The sequence below is a fragment of the Triturus cristatus genome, chromosome 7, assembly GCF_964204655.1.
Source record: "Triturus cristatus chromosome 7, aTriCri1.1, whole genome shotgun sequence".
Classification (NCBI taxonomy): Eukaryota; Metazoa; Chordata; class Amphibia; order Caudata; family Salamandridae; genus Triturus; species Triturus cristatus.
The window spans coordinates 91,946,634-91,965,625 of NC_140590.1; the positions used below are offsets into that span (position 1 = coordinate 91,946,634).

Genomic DNA, 18,992 nt, shown 5'->3' on the forward strand with positions numbered 1-18,992 from the left:
GCCATCCGCTTTACTGCAGTGGGATTTCAGCCAAGTTTCTTAACAAATTCCGTAAAGGTTTTTTTAAAATAATGCTCTGCACCAGTAATAGGACTCTGCAACGTCTGCAACACTTAAGATAGTTAAGATTCAATTTTTCTGTGGATGCTCAAACAAATTCCCTTTTCAAATGCGGGAGTATGGATTCTGTAGGACTTGATTAAATTGCTGTAGTCTCTATCTTTTGGCACAATTGGAAGTTTGCTACTAAATCTAAATTCAGCAAATGTCCTCTTCCGATCAAGAGTCCAACAGGCTGGTGGGTCAGTGAGTGCCTCATAAATGACCCTTCTGCCTGTGCCGAGCCCACAATGCTACCTTCTGACGGGGCATGCATAGATGCACCCAGCAGGGTTGCCATAAGAGACCTTGAAAGTGTGTCTTGCAGTCAGCCGAGCAGTCCTTCTGAACAGAAATCTTCCCGTTTTGCCAGGATGAGGTTCCTGTTGGACACTCTGAGTCGGGCGGAGGCAATGGAGGTGTTTTCTCTCCGGCAGGGATTGTGGGCAATGACTAACACAGATACCGCCTCCCTGCACACCAACAAAGCGAACAGGACATTACAGTCCGCCGCTTCCCATTTCAATGAACTCACTAGCTGGAGGGGCAAAAAAACTAAATCAAGCAGCAGCGTACAGGGCCTTTGTGAATGATGAGGAAACCGACGCGTTGTCCCAACTGGCTACAACAATCTTGAGGCGTGAAGAGAAGCAAGCATACACTACCTGAGGGCGTTGCAAATCTGTTTGTATGTCCTCTTCCGATGAGATAGGAGACCCCACAGGCCAGGCCTGTAATGGGAAATGGGTCTTCAGTGACGGAGGTCCCCAGCAGCGACAGATAGGCAGACAGCAATCATAACCAGAGCGAGCTACCACCGATCAGCGGAGCAGGATGGCACGTCACACTGAGCGCCGTTACGAGTGGCAGCTGGGATACTCTGCAGCAAGCAATGGACCTTCAACTTTTATGCTGGTTAAAGATCAATGTGGGATTCTTTTATTAGCATAAAACTAGGCATTATCCCAAACTGTGTAGGCCTGTAGAGAAACAAAACAAGCATTTGCAATGCAATAGTACTCGCATTTACGCGAGACCTATTGCATTGCAAACGGGAGTGCGGGCAGGGGCAGTGGGGTGAGAAGGCAGGGTATAGCATTGTACATCACTGGTAAGTTGTGGGTTAATATCAGAACTTTGCTAATACTCTAGAACCATAGAAATTGATTAAAACTGTATTATGTAGTTAGCGCTCTCCTTGTCTTCAGTTCTGCTTGGAGACCGTTCGTGCTGGTTGTACCTGCTACGCAGGGGTTTGAAAAAGGAAACCTGGTTTTATTCATTCTACGAGTCCTGTGTTAATGCGGAGTTGCTACACCTTTTTGGCGATGAGTTATGGTCCAACCCCTGCCAACTTTCTACTGGGAAATCCACGGAATCCGATTTCACTGCACCGTGAACTTTAACATTTCTACATGGTGTGTCTATTTCAAACTTCATACGAAGTAAACAGAAGAGAAACTCCTCCGAGGGAACTCCGCCAGCTTTCTGTGAGTTAAATTTTACCTTTTTCTCTTCTGCAACATTGTAACGCTGCGCCTTGCTTACCTTCTAACTCTCGGCAACCATTGCTCCACGTGCATTCTCCATTGAACGCGAGGACTAGGATTTCACAATTGTCCTTCTGCGTTCCACTGTTTGAGTTCCAGCCATGGTGAGCATCAAGACGTTTAAACGTACACTGTCACGCCGCGCATTCTTCAGCCGCCATCTTTGCACTGTTCGTTTCTGAGTGCATACTTCATAGCTACAATATTCGTGTTTGCCTCCACTTGTGCTTATTTCATCCGCTTCCTGAGTCAGATCTTGACCAACTTATACAGCGCAGTAAGAACTTCATTTGTGTCTCTTTTCCTTCGTTTTCTCTTCCGCTTCGTTACCATTGTTGACTTTACTCAATAATAAATGGAAGGGAATTCCAGCACAACGTCTGTCGTACCAACCTCTACGCAAAGGTTTGGTGTCAGCATTACCTTCAATACCCCCAAAGAATTTCTAACCAGTCCAGGTGAACCTAATGTAAAATATCTGGAGTGGAAAAAGTATCTTGTCAATTGCATTGCTACCCTAGAAGACAATGGTAGTGTTATGTCACCTGAGAGAAAGAAAAGAATGTAATGCACTATTTGGGACCTGAAGGCCTCAGGGTTTAGAATCAAATGCAGAAAGTGGAAAGAAGCAGCGATTTGGATATTTTCAAATGTGCAATTGCTGATCTTGATGATCATTACTCACCAGTTGTATGTGTAGCTGTTTCCAGATGCACATTTTATAAACGCAAACAAGACTCTAACGAGTCAATTGAGGATTGTGTATCTGCGTTAAAAAAAATAGCTATTAAGTGCAAATTTGGCACTCTATATGATCAGAGATCAGGTTGTCATGTGCACAAAAAACAAGAATATTTAGGACAGGCTGTGGATTGAAGGTGAAGCAAGTCTCAAGGATATCATCACATTTGTCCAAAAAGCTGAACTTTCTGAAAGATGTGCTAAAGCCATAACTCCTTCTAGTGATGTGGTATCTGTTAATAAGATCAGTGACAATAAGAGAGGAAAAACTCCTTTTTATAAAAAACAACAGTCATATCAAAATACCAACGTGAGGAAAGAAGACAACACCAGTCATTCGCGTTTTGTGTGTTATAGATGTGTTAGCACATCGCATACTGCAAGATTTTACAAATGTCCCGCAAAATCAGCTAAATGTCTAGAATGTGGGATTATTGGTCATTTCTCTAAAGTTTGTAGAAAGAAATGTTTTAAGAAGTCTTGTGTCACCTGTGTTACGGATAATGTTGTCAGGTAACGACTCTGATGAGTCTCCTGAGAATTCTGATGTTATTTCCGCTGGTACGAAGAAATATATTGTTGTAAACATTACTGGTGGTCACAGTAACAAACCTCTGTGCATGATTTCTTTTGGTGGTATACCTTTACAGGTTGCAGCAAATTCTGGATCACCATTTACTATTATTGCTCGATCCATCTGGGAAGACAAATTTGCCAACATCATTGGTTCTTACGTACAGCCTACTGATATAAATCCAGAAAGTTTCACAGGAGAAAAATTGAAACGCTGGGATATAGATCCCTGATGTTTCAATTTAAAGGCAGGAGACCTTGTGCAAATTATATGTAGCTGCTGATGGACCTTCTGTTTTTGGATGGAAGGATCAACGTTCACTGAATATTATCTTAGACCCTAATAGCCATGAACAAGTTTTGGTCATGTGCGATGCTGAAGATACAAAAAAATGGGTTTTGAAACAATTTCCTAAAGTTTTTAGTTGTAGTATTGGGAAACTATGAGGATTTTACACACAAGATCCTTGTCAAACCCAATGCTGTTCCCAAAATTCATAAGGTCCACCACATTCCCCTAATTGTATGAGATGAAGTAAAGAAGGAACTTAAAAAATTACAAGATGCTTGTATAATTGAGCCAGTAGAAGCATCTGACTGGATTTCTCCCACTGTGATTGCCAGACGCGCCAATGGTAAAATCTGCATGTGTATTGATTTAAGATATTTAAATGATACAATCATAATAGATCAGTTTCCCCTTCCTAGGATTGATGAGATGCTATCATTAACCAAAGGTGCTAAATGGTTTTCTACCATTGATCTTGATGGAGCGGGTAGTACAAAATTTAGTATACCCCCTATTCTGCATGAATATACTAATTATGTAATCTATTAATTGTAATATTATGAATGAGTTTGCATGTTCAATAATCAATCTTATTAATATACAAAATATACGTGGGATTTGCAATTTGCATGGCTAAATAATCTTTATGACTAAAATCCGTATGTATACTAACAGTAGTATATGTATTAAATAGAATATTGAATGATATATGTGGCTTTTGTAAAGTTTTCGTAATATTGCTCGAGAAGGAAGACCTAAAGGTGAATATGAATGCTTTAAATGTCGCTATACGCTAGATAAATACAAGCACATAGAGGAATTAGTAAGGGGTTAACATTAGATTCATTACTTCTATGTATTAATTACTCTTTTGTGTTTGTTTCGCTTAAGTTATCATTTGGGCCTAAGTTCCAAAATGGATGCTGACGTGACACGACGTGATGGCCACTGTTCCACGAGGTTTGGAGTGAAGTGCGCCTGTGCAACAATAGTTCCTGTGGCCTCGTCATGACCTGTGCCTTAGTGTTCCATTGCAAGGCCACGGTGGGAAGACAGCCAAGGCGCAAAACAATGGACACCCATAAAAAACCAGAATGAACTGAAAGTGTGACCTCACCACCTACAAATTGTAACTTCTTTACCCCATTTTCATTATAAATTGCATGGTAGAATATTGAGGAAAATGATTTGCTACCCTTTCCTTTTTGCTCGATGAAGACGACGGTGACGCTACGCGACGCTACTACCTAGGGTGACTGTTGCGTTCCTGAATCTTTGACGGCCCGCATGCTGCCCCTTATCCGATGAACTGTGAACTTTCTTAATTCTATGGGCACTGATAGATGCTTGCACGTCTTTGGTCCTTGTCCATTCTTTGGGACTGTAGCGTGCTGCACAAAGAATTTTGCTGCTATTGACCGAATGACAGCCAATTTGATTATGACAAGCCAATGACTTAGAGGACGCCCGATAGCCAGATTAGGTAAATATGGTGTTCTGTGATTTACATGCAAATTAATATAAACTTTCTAAATGCAAGCTTAACCTTTTACGATAAAATAGATAAACAATTATTGATTAACAAGCAAATGCGTTTGTGATTTATTGAGGGAGGTAAGATCGAAATCTTGAAATGTGTTTTAGCTGGTTCTAAATCACCATCAACCAAACCAACTAATTTGATTCATCGATCACGTGGGAGGAGTGCCTTTATGATCTGTAGATGGAAGGGTATTAATGTACAGATATGTAATATAACTTTTCTTCCTATAGGTTATAAGGTATTTCCCTACATGTCGAGCGCTTGAACCGCTCATCTCTCCTGTATGTGCAGACCAGTGTGAAGTGACGTGTGAATGTTGGTGTTATGGGCCCCACCAATGACTGCATGTGTGAAAGCGTTAGTGTGATGTCTGGTCTGTGACGAAGGGAAGATATTGGTACGGGCCTCGCCCATTTTCCCCGTTACCTAGGTCTCTGCGCTGCAACAGTTTTAATGGTAGCAGAGTTATGGTTTTTATTGTTTTGGTTTGGTGATTATTGCTTGTAAATTGCTTATTGATTATTGATTGGTATTGGTTTATGTATTAACACTCTATGTTGAGTCGCATCGAGTTCTATGTTGTTTGCACGACTTCTGGGATGTAGGAAGTCGGAAGGTTGTAACGGTTCCATAGTAGAACAGAGGTAAGTACTGCTCTCTGGAAAGACGGAATTGTTGTTGCCCTGTAGGTACACGGGGAAAAGATGTGACGAATGGAGTTGCACGACGCATTGTCTGGGTTCGATTCGGTAACATAGTCTTGTGGTGCCATTAGAGACATTTCCTGTATGAAAGAAATGCATGGTAGGGAAGGTCACCTGTGAAATGTTGGTCTTAGGTACCAGGAGTCCAAAAGGAGCTCTGATTATGCTTATCACTGGAAAGGTAACAGGTGTTCCCTAAGCTTGCTAGAAGGATAAAGTAGAGGAAAGTGCTACTTTGTTAACAAGTGTTATAGGGGCATATCAGCAACAACCGGCGATAATTATAGCTAAGCGCACTTAGAGCTAGGATAATTATCGCCAGCTAGCGTGGATTTTTATCGTTGAGATAGCGTGCTATTAGCAACGCTTATCTCAAAAGCAATAAAAATCCTCACGCTAACTGCCTAACGTGAGATGATCGCTGGAAACCCAGCGATAATCTCACGCAATGTGGCGTTAGCTTGATGATAGGGACTCACAAACTTAGCCATGATATCCACCTTCCATAGGATATCATGGCTAAGTCAGTCCTGAAGCAGGCGTAAGGAAAGTAGCGATAACAGTTGTTATCGCTACTTTTCTTGACGCTATGCTTCAAAGCGTGGGGCTTGATGATAGGAGTAATGTCGCTTAGCGACATTTCTCCTGTCATGTCAGGTCAGGAACGCCCACTTTGCATCTCATTAGAGATGCAAAGCTGGGCGTTAGGAATTCCTATGCTAACGCAAGTTTTCAAGCGTTAGCGTGAGCTTGCTAATTAGGCGATAAAATTATCGCCGCTTTTCGGCTGCAAACGGCCGCAAAAGCAGCGATAATTGTATTGCCTCGCCTTGCTGATATGCCCCATAATTCTGTAGTAGGGTAGACTGTTTGCTACTCTCGGGAAAGACAGAATTCTGTGTGAATGTACTACATTTGTCCGTGTGAAAGTGCGTGAATGAAAAGGCATTCAGGATAATTGCGAAACTCTGGTTTTATTTCTCAGGAGCATTGCGTCTCCAACTAGGTGTCTTAATTCTGGAGAATCGGTTAGCTGATGCTTGCCAGAAGGGTAAGGTAGAGGGATGTGCTACTTTATCAACGGAAGTAACGATTCCGTAGTAGGGCAGAGGTAAACGCTGCTCTCGGGAAAGACGGGATTCTTGTGAGAAAGGTCATAAACTGTTCTTGGTTAGCGAAACAGTCAATGGTGGCGTTTTTATGTTGTTATTAACAGATTTGTGAGTTAAAGAACGTGAAAAAGCTTACCGAGAAAATTTTGTAAAGGAGGGGTCAACAGGAGCAGGAGTGAGAGCCGCGACAGCGAGTAAGGCTGACGTCAGAAGAGCCGCGCTGGGTTCGGCTATCAGTAAGAAAATTTAGACGCTCTTGATTGGTGCGTTAGTGTACGCCGCGCTAGGATTTGAGAATTACAGGGTGATGTCAACCTCCGGATTGGTGCGTTAGTGTGAGTCTCGCTGGGATTGGAGAATCACAGAAGTGACATAGATGCTCCGGATTGGTGCGTTAGTGTGAGTCGCGCTACGATTGGTTAAAACAACAGAATAGTCGTAGGAGGAAACTAGCGATATACAGAATAGACAAAATGATGTATTACGATCCACCTGAAAAAGAGAAAAAGTCCTGGTTTGGGAAAATCAAGAAATTGTTTACAAAGGACAAACCGATTGTGACTAGGGAAGGTGTAGGTGGAATCTTTACAGAAGGACAGTTGCTTCCCCCACGAAAACATCTGCATCCTTTATGGTTACGAAATACGGATATCATACTTGTATTTGGTTAGACAATAGGACGATGGAGTTTTGACATCTCCAGAGCATGAGAAATTTGAGAGAGAGAATGATGAATCTAGAACCGAGACCTAGACCAACACAGTTTGAAGCATTAACAGAATGGGAAGATGAATGCATGACAGAGAGAGAGAGGAGTGGCGGAAGACATAGGTACATGTTTGGTAGATCATATGGACATGAGAATCATGATGACAGAATGAAACGATGGCGAAGTGCAAATATGGCTGATGGTTTGTTTCCTGTGAGACATGCTGAAGAAGTTGGAGGTAGAAAATGTACGGAAAAGAGACATAATGTAGAATCAGGAGGGTATGGAGTGCATGAATCGGAGGATGATGTTCTTGATGACATGTTTTATAAAAATCCACCCCCGTATCAACCAGAATCTGACATGTTAACACCTAGTGCCCCAATGAGAGAAACTTTACGAAACATTAAAATTGAACAAGTACCCCAAGAACTAGGGAAAAATAATTCCTTCAGTGAGAAAGAGAGAAAATCAGATGATAAAGTGAGTGGTGAAAATTTGGCAGAATTAGCAAAAACAACTTTAGAATTAACTGAAAAGATCAGGGAATTGACAAATTTTTTTGAAGCTGTGACTTTTCCCGTAACTGTAGGCCCTGTGATGCTTATTTTTGACAAACAGAAAGATAGTGAACATTGTCTAACGGTCCCTTATAACAGTAATAAACAGATTGAGAGGCCAAAGCAAAATTCAGGCGGAAACCCAAGGAGACAAACTATGAGTACGATCGAGCCAAATGTTTCTAGAAACCTGATATTAAGCCCAAATATAGCAGAAAGACATACAATGACTATGGAATCAGTATTAGAGACTCCAAAAGACCTAGAACGAAGCAATGAAGAGAAACCAGTAGGTCCTACTTCGGAAGGAGCTTGAGGAGCTTACAGAGAAAAGACAGAGAATCCCAATCAATAGATGTGGCCAAGCTAAGAATGGTTCTGGAAGAATTAATAGTAGGGACTATCTCCACAGAGAAGTTAAAAACCTATCAGGATGAAGAATTACTATTTCTGTGCAAAAGTATAACTTGGAGAGCAAAGAATCTGCATGAAAGGCTAGGGGAAGTAGCAAATTAAATGGGTATAGATATTGAAAAGGTAAAAGCTTTACAAAAACCATATCGAGTAGATTTCACTGAAAAGGATATTGAAAATTTGAATACCACAGGATGAATATTTCAGATTAAAGACATAATAGTTTTGGTAAGAAAATGGGGAGATGTGGATAAATGGAGGAGCAGATGGTACCGAAAACGAGATGATGCATCAGATAAAACTTTTTCAGCTTTCCCTGTAAGAGAAAAAGAAAAAGCAGTGACAGAATGCCCTATGAGAGAAATTCCAGGTGGGGGCTATTCACATGTTCCCTGGACAAGGCAAGATATTTTGTCATTTACGAATGATTTCCCTCGACTACGCGAAAAGCCTGTCGATTGGTATAGGCAAGTGGATAGGTTTGTAAAATTATCAAAAGTTTTGTGGATTGATCTAAATAGTTTATTTGACATAAAAGTACCAGCAGATCTATGGACAGAGTGCAAGCTGATGATCAATTGACCTTCACAAGAATACCCTAGGGATCCAAAGACAGGAGCCCCTGACCTGGAAGTCATGAAGAAATATGAACAGGTTATTGCCTTTCTGAAAAATTAAGTACCTCCCAAAGAAACTGATTGGGTAAAAATTGACCGAATTCATCAGGAGAGTAAGGAGTTAGTACACGCATATTATGAAAGGTTAATACTCGCGTTTAAACAGTTCAGTGGTGACGAAAACTTAAGTGAAAAGTATTTGAGTCATTTTGTATACAGATTTGTATATGGTCTACGTCCAGAAATTAGTGAAATGATCAAGCAACACACTGTAGATTGGCAAAATAAGAAAATAGATGAAGTATTAAGACATGCAAAATATTTTAGTGACGAAATTGAAGCCAAACAGCGTAAATTAAAAGAGAAAGCTATGTGGGCACAAGTAAAGGTAGCGGAAAGACAAGAAGCTCAGTTAATCGAGCAAGCAAATAATGCAGGACCCAGACCAAAATTCACTCCTGGGAAAGGTAAGGGACATTTTAATATAGAAGAAGCTAAAAAGAAATGGCCATGTGATAATTGTGGAAGACTAGGGCATTGGAAATCCAAGTGTAAATTTCCCCCAAGTACTAATAATGGAACTGCATCATTGAATCCACAGGTGCAGAATGAGGTGAGTGGTCAACCGCAGCGACAGCAGCAGGTTACCCAACAGAATCAGGTGCCAAAGCCGCCTTTTCCACAGAGCGTAAATTCACAGAAATGAGACAGGATTCTACAATGAAGAACAGGTAACTAAGCTGCCGCGCGCTAGCGCTGTTTCGCAGTATTGGCTACAACGCGATGAGAGTGAGTCAGAAGAAGGTTATTGACGGTGCCGAAGGGAGGAAGAAGAGTGCGTACTTGGCGCAACTCTAGAAGTAAACCAGACAGGCCCATTTGTGGACGGAAAGGTATATAATGAAAATATTACTTTCCTACTAGATACTGGTGCTACTCGATCAACTGTTAGGTAAGCTGATGTTAAGAATCTTCCTCTCTCGGACGAAACAATCCAAGTAGTTTGTGTATCCAACAGACAGATTAAAACGCATCTTACAGAACCAGTGAAAGTTAGTATAGGGAAATTCACTGAAATGCACCGCATTGTTGTGTGCGATTCAAGTCCTGTGAATTTGTTAGGTAGAGATTTGTTGTGCAAAATGAATTGCACTATATTCTGTACCCCTGATGGTATAGCATTTGAGACCTCTGATGAAGACCGTGTGCAGTTATGGCGCTTGCACACTCAGCCTCCACCGCCATGCACTCCTCTATGCATTGCTGGACTTGCCAGTAATAAATGAGATGCACGTGTGCCATGTTCAGCAATTTGCGCCCGAAGTTCAATGAGCACCCTTAGCGCCTTACAAAAGTCATGCCAAATAAATACAGTGTCAGAGCAGACATTCATCCAAGTGATCACGTCCATTCAGCGGCCCGTAAGCCCATAAATGTATCTTATCTGTGCATAAGTGCATCTGTATATTCTGCCTGTTCACTATCATTCCGCTCTCAGTAGACAACCATGCAAGAAACCACTACTTTTCCCTTGTGCACTGAGCTATCGTTCCGCCAGGAAGTGTCAACGCACAATTAGATGTCTTGTGCCATGATTCACGTGTAAGTTAAAAAGTGCAGGCACCCTGGTGGTAGAGCACTATGTACATGCACAGGCTGAGCTCACAATCCATACTATGAGAAAGTGTCAGTGTTTTCCCAGTAACCACGTACCATGATATTGTATGAGGATATCAGTACACAATCCGACGTCGAGTCACTAGTCGGTGTAAGTGCACAATTAAATGCTCTCGAGTCATAATAAACTGTCAGTGTACAATGAGAAGCCCTTGTGTCACCAACACATTCTTCAGCATTGAACAATCAAATGTTTGGGTCATTATGTCAGTGCCACTGTACAATCAGATGCCTGTGTTACAAGAAATCAGTGTCAGCGCACACACCACATAAACAAGCATTGGCATTGCCAATAGGTCTCGCCTTTGGGACCTTATAAGTGTTTAGCCATGCAACACTTGATGTTGTTGCACCAAGGATATTGTACTGGATAACTAAACACTTATATTGTCCCAAAGGTGAGACCTATTGGCTATGCCGATGCTTGTTCTGATGAGTTGGTGGTGGGCGTTGGTGGCAGCTCTGAAGTTGTTGTGGGCTTCTGTGGATTTGGTGTTCCTCCAGACCTTGTCTAGGCGGCAGCAAGTGCATCTGGACTCTCGAAGCTCGGTGGTAATCCATCTAGCTTTATTGGCGTAGGTGTTGTTGTTTTTCTTGAGGGGGTCTATGAGGTGTTGGTGCTGTCAGAGATCCATCTGTGCAGGGTTCGGGCTGTGGTGTTGGGGTCGTTGTTTTCCGCGATGGTTGGGGTGGAGTTGCTGAGTGATGAGGTTAGCTGGTCGTCGGTGAGTCTGGTCCAGTTTTTACGTGGGAGCAGGTGCTGGTGTCTGTGGATTGTGGGTGTTTTGAAGGTGAAGTGGACGCATCAAAGGTCAGTCCATGGGAGTTTGGTGGTGTGGCTGAAGGTGATGGAGTTTCCTGTTGTGAAGAGGAGGTTTAGGGTGTGTCCTGCTGAGTGTGTGGGTTCGGTCACGATCTGGCAGAGTCCCAGTGTTGTGGATGTTGTCTAGGAGGGATGTGGTGCTGCGGTCCAGTTAGTTGTTGAGGTGGAAGTTGAGGTCTCCCAGTAGGGTGTGGTTGGTGGACGCGATGGCATGTGGGGAGATGATGTCAGTGATGGAGTTGGGGAAAAAGTCCACGGGGTCCAGGGGATCGGTAGATGAGTGTTCCTCGGAGGGTGGAGGTACTGCTAGCCAGTATCTTGAAGTGAAGATGTTCCATTAGGTCTATGGCCTCGTTGGGGAGTGTGCTCAGGTGGAGGGTGGATTTGTGGACGATGGCGATTCCTCGTCCCGGGCGGGTGGGGCAGTCCTTCCTGGAGATCATGTATACTTGGGGAATGGCGATGGCGATGTCCGGTCCCGAGGTGGTGTTCGTCCAGGTTTCGGTAAAGAGCGCTATGTCCAGGGTGGCACTGTTGAGGAGGTCCCAGATTTTTATGGCGTGTTTGTGGAGGGATCGGATGTTGAGGAGGATGCATTGCAGGGTCTTCGGTTCGGTTGTGTTCTTGTGGGTGGGTTGCGCCGGGTCCGTGGTCTTGGCGGCAGCAGTGACAGCTTAAGGGTCCATGGGTGTCTGTTGGTGATGCTAGCTTGCAGTTGTTGTTGCGGCCTGGGTTGAGAGAGTGGAGTGCCTCTGGGTCATAGCGTTGGCGGTGCAGAGAACCAGGGGTCCTGGCACTGGTCGGGTCATGGATGGGCGCAGACGGGCTTGCCTTTGGCCCACCGGTGATGTGCCCTGCGACTGCCGCAATTAAGTAGGGGTTGGAGAGGGCTGGACAGCTGGGAGGCGGGAGCGGGGAGGGGAGCTGGATTGGATGGTCGTGCTGGTCATGCAGGGGGAGGGTCCGTGGGTGCAGTGTTGCACATGGAAACTCAAATCCTCCCTTCGTCACAGACCAAATATCACACTAACACGTTCAAACAGCTTCATTCATTTGGTGGGGCCCATATCACCAACATTCATACACCTCTGGTCTGCTCATACAGGAGAGATAGACATTCCAAACGCTGACATGGAAGGAATACCTTTGACCTAAAGGATAATATATACAGGAAACTTTCATTGAACACCCTTCATAAACCTTTGAGATACTCTTTCCATCAAGTCGATGGATCCATTTAGTTGAGATGGATAAGGTGACTAATACTCTAGTTTACGCTCTTACCTTATTCTATCCTCTTTAAATGAATGACCCAACACATTTATCTGTTAATCAAATGATTTTATCTAATCAATTGTAGATTCAGTAAATTTGTTAATCACACCATGAAACATTATATTTACCTAATCTGTCTATCTGTCATCCTCTCGGGTCAGTCAAAACAGCTTGCCACACGCAACAGTCCCAAAGGTTGAGCCAGGACCATAAGCTCGTGCAGACCAATAAATCCCCACTAATTTGAAAGCCTCTGATCCATCAATAATCGGGCAGCGATTCAGTCTGTCAAAGATTCAGGAAACAGCTGTCCAGCAGTGTCACCGTCCTCTCTGTCAGCATAACGTCAGGAAAAATAAAGAGTGCACACACCTCACTATTCTAGCATCTTTTATAAGAAAATCTGTTGGACTTGGCCCTTTTCCCTCAATTTTTTTCGTTTTTTTTTACTTCTCCCAAGATGGCTGCCACAGGCCCCTTCTACTGCAGAGTGGTCTTTATTAGTAGCACCCTAGCTGCCAGGAGCTGGCTGGGACCCCACAACAATGTTGCGACACCAGCCCGCCTTTTTTGTCCCATAGGTAGAATGGGGAAGCTCCTGGAATGTGCTGGTACCTTCTAGAAGGGAGGTGTGGTTTTTACTTTTGCCGCCTTGGCTAGAGGTCACCTGACCTAGGGATACATAAGTGAGGGAGGGAACTTTTTCCAGTTAGTTGGCCAGTTGGGGTGAAGCAGAGCTGGAGAATCCATGCCGAGTTGTAGGCAGTAGGGCCTAGCCAGGGACTTATGCCTCTGAGAGTGACAGGGCTTAGGTGCTGCCTCTTAAGTGAGTGAGGGATCCTGTGAAACCCACTGATCTTGCCCAGCAGTAGGAGGCACCAGGGAACCTCTGCCCAGCCTGACTAGGAAGGACCTAGTCGCTAACTCATCCCCTACCCCCCAAGGAACAGAACCCCAAGGGCGCCAGTATCATCTGCGCCACAAAGACTTAGGGCCTTATGTAGGTGGGCTTGCATTTACCACTTCATAAATACCGAATCATACCGATTCGGTATTTATGAAGTGGTAAATGCAATGTAGGTAATGAGTCGGTAAATATTACCGATTCGGAAAAATTCGGTAATTACCGAATCGGTATTTACCGATTCGGTAATGAGGCATACCTTCCCATTGATGGGAAGGTATGCCTCATTACCGAATCGGTAAATACCGATTCGGTAATGGGGGAGCACATGCAAGGGTGGCAGGGTGTCACATTGACACCCTGTTGCACCCCTGATTCGGCCATGTGTGCACATGTGGCGCACATGTATGTCTGCCACATTGCACACTTAAATGTGCACAAAAATGCTTTTTGTCACCTATTCGTCATTTACCACCAACCTTTAGTTGGTGGTAAATAACGAATCCCCACACCCACCACACACTCCCCCTACATCTCATTTCATTTTACCGATTCGGTAAATACCGAATCATGAAATTCTCCCCCTACATCTCAAAAGCCAAAATACCGGTCGGTAACGGTATAATTACCGAAAATCGGCCGTTACCGACCGGTATTTGGCTTCCTACATGAGGCCCTAAATATTGAAACTGCAGAAGCGGAATCCTGAAACTTCATGCCAAAGCTGAATATTGCAACTTCATGAAACGACTGATTGCCTGACTGCTGGGGATCGACCAGGTACTGGCGCTGTGTCTCCTGCGCTGCCAGACCTGACCTGGGACCCCCTGCGTGGATCTGCTGTCGAGCGCGGAGCTGGCCGAGCTCCCGCTTAATTTGTGACCCCCCCTGGTGCGAGGACCCACAACACGATCACAGCCGCGGCCCGTAGGCCTCAGGGACGTGTCAGTGCCAAGTTGGGGCCTGCGGAGAAGCCCGGGGCCCCGCCGCTGCCGTCGCAGTGTGAGAAGGAAGAGCGAGTGTCCGGGAGCGTCCCGTGCCGTTGCTCGCATCCGACGAAGGTCCCGGAGCGGAACCGAGCGACGTGACCAAGGTAACCCCCGGGGGCTGGGAGGTAGCGCGGCCGTGTGGCGGCCTGAGACTCGCCCCCCCCCCTGCTCCCCGGGAGTCGTGGGAAGGCCCGGTGCGCCCCCTGCTGAGTGGGAGCGACACCGCATGCAGAGACTGTGACTTTCCCCCCTCCGTGGGATTTCCCTCCGTATTTGTGAGTCTCCCCTCCATGGGATTTCCCTCCGTAGTTGTGAGTCTCCCCTCCGTGGGATTACCCTCTCCTGGGATCTGCCGTTCGCAGGACTCACCAGCGCTCAATGCGTTCTATGTCTAAGTAGCGCTGATCATTCCTTTGTATTCAACAGTGCTCAATGCGTTCTATGTTGGAGTTGCGCTGCTCATTCAATTGTATTTACCAGTGCTCAATGCGTTCTATGCCTAAGTAGCGCTGATCATTCCTTTGTATTCGCCAGTGCTCAATGCGTTCTATGTCTAAGTAGCGCTGATCATTCATTTGTATTCCACAGTGCTCAATGCGTTCTATGTTGGAGTAGCGCTGATCATTCAATTTTATTTACCAGTGCTCAATGCGTTCAATGTCTAAGTAGCGCTGATCATTCCATTGTATTTACCAGTGCTCAATGCGTTCTACGTCTAAGTAACGCTGATCTGCCATTTGTATGCATCCGTACTCAATGCGTTCTATGTCTAAGGAGCGCTGACCCTACATGTTGCATTCACAGGTGCTCAGGGCGTGCTAGGTCCAAATAGCGTGTAACCTCAGTTTGTGGTCTCAAGCGCTCCATTCTCCAGTTGAGGTCCCAAGTGCAAGGCGCTCCGTGTATGAGCGGCGCCTCATCTCTAAAGGGTGTCCAGCAGGGCAGTAAGCTCCAAGTGCCACTAACGCTTTATCCTCAGGGTAGGCTTGGAAGTGCTCATGGTATGAGGCAAACATTATTCAACCTCAAGTTATGCTCATGTGCCTTTGTTTCTTCGTAGACACCAGTAGCGCCACGTGTGCAGGCCCCGGCCCGCAGCACTAAGAATGTTCATACTGCAGGGATTGCTGAGGTAACCGTAATGAGATGCTGTAATGCAAATGTTAAAGTGTACAGGTAATGAGATGCTGTAATGCAAATGTTAAAGTGTACAAGTTAAGATACATTGCCCTACAAGATTCCCGTGTGTGCTCCTTTGATTAGATAAATCTGATTAATTTGCATTCACCTTACTGTGTGGCATCCATTATTGTGTGTGTTTACTGCTTCAGAGAATGTGTGTGTTGTATGGTCGCTTAACACATAGGCCTTTGGGTGCCCAGCCGCTCGTGTCACGTTACCCCCTTAGGGCCTGGAGACCCCAGGTCTTACAAAATAAATCACTGTCAAAAAGTAACAAATATTGGTTTTCGCAATCCTGATTGGAGGGTTTAGGGTCATTCGGTAAAGTTCTAACATAGTTCAGTTTATTAAGTCATCACACTTGCTGGTTCCGGTGTAAAGTCACTTCATTGTGTTGTCTCTTGGTTATTCTCCCGTAGCGTCCTTGACTAGTACATATTGGCTGGGGTCAGGACGAGGCCACTGTTACTCTCCGTGGTGCAGGCGCACTTCACCCAGAATCTCATGGACATAATGTCAGTCTCACTAGGTCTGAACGGCAGCCATTTTGTGATAGGCCTCAATGGTCAACTTAAGCAAAACAAACACAAAGAATAATTAAAACATGGAAATAATGAATAAAATGTTTAACCCTCACTAATACCCCTATGTGTATGTAATTATCTAGCACTGTAGCAACATTCAAAGCGTTTTTATTCACCCAGTGATGTCATCTGGTGCAACATACAAATAAACATCACAAAAGCAACACATATCATGCAAATTTCTATTTCCTAATTATTAGTATGCGTACAAATATTAGTAAAAAAATTATTTAGCCAGGCAAATGCAAACCCACGTGTAATTCTTATTACTATAATTGATTTAGTTTCTTCACTTCAACTCATTAATATTATTATAATTAATACATCATTCCTTTTAGTATAAACATGCAAATTGGGGGGGTATACAACATTTTGTACTACCCGCTCCATCAGCAGCAGCGGCAGGGAGAAAATGGCCGGAAAAAGGCAAAAGGAAAAAGGGAGGGAAAAGTGCAAATAAGGCAGCAAAAGTGCAAGAAGAGTGGAGGAAAGACACAAAGGGCACAGAGGGTAAAAAATGAGACACAGAAGAAGAGTGAAGGGGAAGCTTGAAATGAGGGGTAAATGAGAGAAAATGGAGGAAGGACACAGAAGGAGAGTGAAGGGGAAATAGAAATGAGGGAAAAAACGAGTGAGAAAGGAGAGAAAAAGCAGAGCGAGAGAAAGGAGACAGAGGTCCACTGGACAGCAAGGGTTGAGGCGCAGGTAAAACCTGCAGTTGGAGGAGGGCCTCGAACACCAACACTCGAGAGTACAGGGGCTTGGGGGAAGGCCTCACTTAATGGTGGAGCTGCGAGGGAGGGAGAGCAATTTCGCTGACAATGAGTCAGTGGTCTTGGGACATGAAATCAGCTAATTAGGCATTAGACCCAAAGCCAGTTTAGTGAATGTCATCACTGATGCACCTGCACCCAAGTCCAAGGAAGATCTCAGATCCTTCTTGGGACTTGCAGAATTTTATGCCAAGTTTGTCGAAACGTTTTCAGAAAAAACTCATGTCATGAGGTCCCTACTTAAGAACAAAGTACAGTTCACTTAGTGTGCTGCTTGTCAACAGTCATTTGAAGAGATTAAAAAGGCAATTGCTCAAGCGACCAATCTTCAGGGTTTTGACCCCCTCGCAAACACTATCGTCACCACCAATGCCAGTAGTAAAGGTGTGGGTAGTGTTTTAACCCAACTAGATGACTATAATAAGGAATTAGTTATAGCCTTTGCATCACGTTCTCTTACTCCTGCTGAGGAAGGTTTCTCTGTAATCAAACATGAAACTCCAGTGTGTGTTTGGGCCCTGGAGCATTTCAGGAAGTATCTATGGGGTAGAATATGCATCTTACGTTGTGACCACAAGCCCCTTACTAAACTACTTACTAATGAATGTCTTACCAATGCCACAGCTAGAATTCCTAGACTTTCCATGAGACTACATGATTTCATGTATGATATGCAATATGTGCCTGGTGTCAAAAATGTTACTGCTGATTTTTTAAGTCGTATGTCCTTGCCACTGACTGAAGTGGACAACACTCAGAGTAGTTTCAGTAAGGAACAATGGCTTGAAGCGGAAAGTTCTGACGAAATCTTACTTGAACTTAAACAATTAATTGTGAGTGGTGGGAGTGGTATGGACAAGAAGTTGGTCAGTGATGAACTTAGAGGTGTCTTGGAGGTACGTGATGAACTCAGTTTGTGTGATTCATTAGTTTTACTAGGTGACAAAGTAGTTCCACCGAAGAGTTTCAGAAGCAAAATACTTGATTGATGCCACAAGGGACATGTAGGCATTACACGCACCAAACTCCGTTTGAAAGAACTGTATTGGTGGCCCAAAATAGACATTGAACGTTTGAGGTTGTGCATCAAGTGTGAAGTCTCTGATAAAACCCTCAAAACATTTAATCAACTTTTAGCTTCTCCTACCTGTCCAAGACTTCCTTGGGAAATAGTTGGTGTAGATTTCATGGGACCTTTCTTATGGCAAGACGGTTCCAAAAAATACATTTAATTCGTGTATACACCTTTTCCAGATGGTTAGAAGTACGTGTAGTAGATGTAGTCAACACGAGAACTGTAATCACATTCTTATATTAATTTTCTTAACAGAAGGGTTCCCCAGTGTTATTTTGTCCGGCAATGACTTGCAATTCAAGTCTTCTGAAATGATGAATTATTTAGTAGCTTCCGATATTCAGCAAAAGTTCACTGCACTGTACCACCCCAGCGGAAATGGTATCATTGAGAGAGCCAACCGCTGTGTTAAAGGAGTTCTTCAGCTAGCTAATAAAAGTAATTTGTATTGGAATGAGGAGTTGAAGAAGTTGCTTTGGGTCTATAGGAGTGCAATCCATTGAACTGTAGGTAAGAGCCTCTTTTCTTTGATGAGGGGTAGAATTCCTCATTCCAAAATTAATCCTGGTTGGTTGAACAGAAATGGAATGGCTCAATGTGACATACCTGAAGTGAGAGAGTGCATTAATGAATCTCAGATGAAAAACAAAATTTACTATGACCAAAAGCAAGATACTAAGCAAGTGAATTTGTGTGAAGGTCATTGTGTTCGTGTGAAAAACGCCAAGAAGGTTCCCAAATGAAAAGCAAATTTAGTGACCCCAGGCTGGTTGTTAAGGTCATGAATAACACTGCTTTA

General features: G+C 43.9%; 1 protein-coding gene across 1 annotated transcript in view; it reads left to right on the forward strand.

Moving 5' to 3' along the window:
- The window catches only part of LOC146808898 (phospholipase A2 inhibitor and Ly6/PLAUR domain-containing protein-like), a 262,038-nt gene that overhangs the window by 238,555 nt on the left and 4,491 nt on the right, over positions 1-18,992 (forward strand). The window lies entirely within an intron of this gene.